The sequence below is a fragment of the Eriocheir sinensis genome, chromosome 15 (genome assembly GCF_024679095.1).
Source record: "Eriocheir sinensis breed Jianghai 21 chromosome 15, ASM2467909v1, whole genome shotgun sequence".
Lineage (NCBI taxonomy): Eukaryota > Metazoa > Arthropoda > Malacostraca > Decapoda > Varunidae > Eriocheir > Eriocheir sinensis.
Window position 1 is genome coordinate 2,737,034 of NC_066523.1, and position 5,000 is coordinate 2,742,033.

General features: G+C 45.9%; 1 protein-coding gene and 1 long non-coding RNA gene across 2 annotated transcripts in view; one reads left to right on the forward strand and one right to left on the reverse strand.

The window, feature by feature from the left end:
- LOC126998771 (protein tramtrack, alpha isoform-like) overlaps positions 1–5,000 on the reverse strand; it is a 159,567-nt gene that overhangs the window by 153,556 nt on the left and 1,011 nt on the right. The window contains exon 1 of the mRNA XM_050860798.1: positions 4,375–5,000. This exon is cut by the window's right edge and continues 1,011 nt beyond it. The gene's annotated coding sequence lies outside the window, so the exon portion shown is untranslated. The remainder of the gene's footprint in view (positions 1–4,374) is intronic.
- LOC126998772 (uncharacterized) overlaps positions 1–5,000 on the forward strand; it is a 132,962-nt gene that overhangs the window by 79,771 nt on the left and 48,191 nt on the right. The gene's annotated exons all lie outside the window — the stretch shown is intronic.

Sequence of the window (5,000 nt, forward strand, 5' to 3'; positions counted from 1 at the left end):
CCTCTTGTCCTTTTGGGTCTTGCTCTGTTTCCGTCCTCTCAGCTCCTGTCTATCTCCTGTCTTTACCCTCTCCTTCTCTTCTCTCTCCGTCCTCTCCTCCTATGTCTCTCCTATCGATACCCTCTCTCTCTCTAGTCCTGTTCTCTTTATATTCCGTCATCTTGCGCTTCCCTCTGCTCTCTTTCAAACCTCTCCTCTCTTTACCCTCTCCTTCTCTCTCTTTCCGCTCTCTCCTTCTGTGTCATTTATCCTAACCCTCTTTTCATCGTCATCTTTCCTTCACATTCTGACATCTCGTGCTTCCCTTACTCTCTTTCCGTCCTCTTCGTCCTTGTCTTAGCTGTCTTTACTGTCTCTCCTTCTCTCTCTCTTTCGTCATCTCTACAATTTGTCAGTTCCGGCTTCTGCTCTTTCTCTGTCTTGTCCTCCTCTGTCTCTCTTATATTCACCCTCTCTCTCTTTCTCTCTCTTGCCCTATTCTCTTCACTTTGTCATCTTGCTTGTTTCCCATTCTTCTTTTACCTCTCTAGTCCTTTCCTTATCATGTTTTCTTGTCTTGCTCTTTCAATCTTTTTTTTCTGTACGTCTTTCCTTTTCTCTTCTTATCTTACTTGTCCCTTCTTCCTCCTTTACCTCTTTCCATCTTTCTACTGTACTTCTCTCCTTTTCTCTTCATCTTACTTGTCCCTCCTTCCTCATAGTCCTTTACTTATCATGTTTTGTTGTCATGCTATTTCCATCTTTCTCCTGTACATCTTTCCTTTTCTAGCCTTATCTTACTCTCTCTCTCTCTCTCTCTCTCTCTCTCTCTCTCTCTCTCTCTCTCTCTCTCTCTCTCTCTCTCTCTCTCTCTCTCTCTCTCTCTCTCTCTCTCTCTCTCTCTCTCTCTCTCTCTCTTTTTCATGTCCTCTCCTTTTTTTCTCTCCTCTTATGCCTATCCTCTCTATCCTCTCTCTCCCATCTTCCTGTCCCTTATCTCTATCACCTGTTTCCTTCCACCCGTTTACTATTTTTTTCCTTTCCTCCTCTTCAGTTTATCCTCTTTTTCTGTCCCTTTTCCCTGCATTGCCGCACTTATCGCTACACTCTCTTTGGCGTCCATATTTCTTCATCTCTCTGTCACCCATCTGTCCTCTTCTCTCCTCTCCTCCTGTCCACTCCCCTATCATTCTTTATTTACCTGTCTGTTTTCTCTCTTCCCCCTCCTTTCAGTCTCACCTCTCCCAAGTTTTCTCCTTCCCTATTTCACTGGTCTGTTTTCTTATGTCTCTTCACGCTTGTTTGTTTGTACGCGTTTCCCACCCCACAACTCACTCTATTTTCACGATTTTCTTTTAACTATTATTTTTATTTACTTTTACGCTTGGAAGTTATTTTTCACACATGTTTACAGTTACCATTTAATGACTTCTTGATTTACTTTTTTTTTTTCGATCCTTTCAAAATTTAAATATCACACACAAACACACACACACACACACACGCACACAAACACAAAAAGAAAACGGTATATCTATTCATTTTTATCACTAATTTGTCTCTCTCTCTCTCTCTCTCTCTCTCTCTCTCTCTCTCTCTCTCTCTCTCTCTCTCTCTCTCTCTCTCTCTCTCTCTCTCTCTCTCTCTCTCATGTCCTGTCCTTCCTTGCTCTCTCCTCTTACGACTATCCTCTCTATCCTCTCTCTTCCATCTTCCTGTCCCTTTACCTCTATCACCTATCACCTGTTTTCTCCCACCTGTCTACTCTCATTTTTTCCTTTCCTCCTCAGTTTATCCTCTCTCATATTCCCTCTTCTCTTTCCTCTCCTCTCGCGCCTATCCTCTCAATCTCTCACCTGCCTCTCCTCTCCCACCTCTCACCTGTATCCCTCCACCTGTTTACTCTCATTTTTTCCCCTTCTCACCTGTCTTGGCCCTCACCTGTGCCTCTCACCTGCGCCTCCTTACCTGCCTGTCCTCGGCGCGCGTGAGTCAGGGCGAATCACTTCCTTGGAATTTGTTCGTGAAGCGGGACGGTCCGAGAGAGAGAGAGAGAGAGAGAGAGAGAGAGGGAGAGGGAGAGGGTTTTCTTCTTGTTTCCGGACGAGCCTACGTTTGTGTTTGTCTGTCTAATTAAAGTTCAATGACCTTTTTTTTTTTTTACTTTCCAAGGTAGCAAGGTGGAGGTCAAAGACTCACTACGCACTCACCCACCTACTTACTCACTCACTCTTTTACGCACCTATTTGCAAACTCTCTCACGCATCCACGTACGAACTCACCCACTTACGCATTCACGCACTTATATATTTTAACTTGTATCGTCTAACTCATCCAAACTCATCCACTCGAGTCACCCGCCATACCACCCACACACTAACGCACCCATCCACTTACACACACACATCCACATCCACACACGAACACACTAACGCACCCACTTCTATACCTTCCAACTTACCAACCCATTCATACCCACCTACATAGTTAAGCCACTCAGTCATCCACCTTTCACCCACACACTAACACACCCATCCACCCACGCTAACACACCCAAAAAAACATTCACTAACACACACATACACTCATCCATACCTACACAAACATCCACCCACGCACCCAGCCACCCCCGCACCCAGCCCCCCATTCACCCAGCCGTCGAGGTCATTTGCTTTACTTTTCTGGGTGTCATTGACCGTCCTCGCTTCCCGGGTCTTATAACTTTCGCTGTATATTGTTTTCTTTCGCTCACTTCACACACGTTGGAGCCACATGTCAACATCGGCCTAGTCATCGTCATCATCGTCTGTGGAATGATAGCTCTGTGATGCTAATTTTCGGGGGTATGTTTGGTTCCTCGTAGTTTCTTGTGAGGGAATTGAACTCTTTATATATGTCACCCATCTGTGTTTCACCTTCCACCTTTGCCTCTCAGAACTTAGATAAGCCTCTCTCGGCATCTTTATTTTATTATTTTCTTTAACAACAAAGGAGACAGCTCAAGGGCACACAAAAAAACAGGAAACAATAATAAAAAAAAGACCGCAACTCGCTGCTCCGAAAAAGAATCCAAAGAGGTGGCCGAAAGAGCTGTCATTTTCGGGAGTTTTTTCCAGAGGTTTTGATAGTTTGACTCTCACACGTGTTTGGCGATGGTCCATGTTATTTATTATTTTACAAGGTTGTGTGTCGGAGAGTTTAATGTAATGCGATTCATGTCTTCCATTAGTTTACCTGGATTAGACACGGTCGTTTAAGTTTGACTATAATCTTAACCTATAAACCACGTGTAACTCCTCTTCAGTTTCTTCAGTCAAACTTTTTAACTAGCCTGTATAAATTTGTAACCATAATATCCACGTAGTTTACTTAAGTCACGTGTTACTCTCCCATCAATGTGCTCAAACAAACCTTTCATTCAACTTGTATAACAGTGTAACCATAATATCGACGTAGTTTATTTCAGCCACGTTTTAATGCCCCATCAATTCACTAAGACAAACCTATTAACTTGTCTGTATAATATAACTTTGTAACTACCCTCTATCTTTCTCACTCTCAGTTCAGTTTATATCTTCTCTCTTCAGTCTGTTTCTTGCCTCATATTCCTCTTTTTCGTTGTCTGCCCACCTAAGTTTACATAAGCCACGTGGTAATGACCTATCAATGTCCTCAAACAAACTTTCTCCCTTGGCCGTGTAATATAACTGCGTTCAGACTGCTCCTCGTTCGCCTCGCAGCACGTGTCACGCTTTCTATAAATACACACGAGTTTGTCTGCGAGGGAAGGCGAGGTGAGCGAGTCCCTAATAGAAACATTACTCAAGTTTAGGTGTTTTGGGGGGTTCCTATTTTCCAGCGCACCTTTTTTGATCCTCCCCCCAAAGAGCCAGAGAGTAACCTTAGCGAGGGCGTACGCGCGAGGGTGTGGTAACAAGCCATATTTTCCTCAGCCCTCGTCTAAATGCGGTTAATATAATTCTATCAGGTTAGCCTTTTACGGTACTCCTGGGATGCTGCGAGGGCGCTCAAGTGTGGTATTATTCCTCCTCCTCCCGGGCAGCCTTGAGGAGAGGAGAGTAGCACTGAAGATCTCACTATAGCACATCTGATCACCTTTATTTTTACACACTCACGTGGCTGAACGCACTCGTGAATTCGTGAAAGTATAAAAACACACGTGGCGAGGTGAGGATGAGACGGTATGTGTGCGTGTATGTGTATGTGCGTGTGTGTGTGACCAGGTGTTGATTGACCTCGCTACGGACAGGTGAAGGAGGAGGAGCAAGAGGAGGAGGGGAAGGGGGACAAGGAGGAGGCAGGTGAACAATGCCCTCACCTAACAGTTGTGACGCAAAGAGTAAAACCAGTAAACAGGTGACTTGATTAACTTACCTTAGCGGTGTGGAGGCAGAGAAGCTTGTTCCTAGTCAGTCTTGGTAGCTGAGTCAGTGGCGTGGCCGTTAACCCATGTCCCATCGAGCGCGACCGACGCACGCACGCACGCACACACACTCACACGGACACCACGCACCACGCACGCACGCACGCTTCCTTCTTTCCTTCCTTCCTGGTCCTGGTGATCGGTGTTGTGGTCACCTCACGCGCCGGACAAAAGTAACCTCTCCATGGCGAAGGGAATTGAGAACACGCGTGCCAGAACCTTGTTATTTCTGCTACTCCTCCTTGTCCTCGTCTGGTCCTCACTGCTTTTGATGTTGATGACGATGATGATGACTTTGCTGGCGCCGCTACCGCCCTACGCGTGGCATGGTTCCGGCCACAACACACCTCGAGGAGCAGCAAGAAAGCCACCACTTACGCCGGCTACGACTACTGTAACCACTCCTGCCGCTGCTACGACTATTGCTATTACTACTACCACAGCCACAGCACCACTAACACCACCACCAACACCACCACTTCAGCAGGACGCCTTCTTCACCACCGAGACGCTACCACACGAGTGACGGATTGCCTTTGCGTGCGATGCAGAGTCCCCATGAGTCCGTATGTATAGG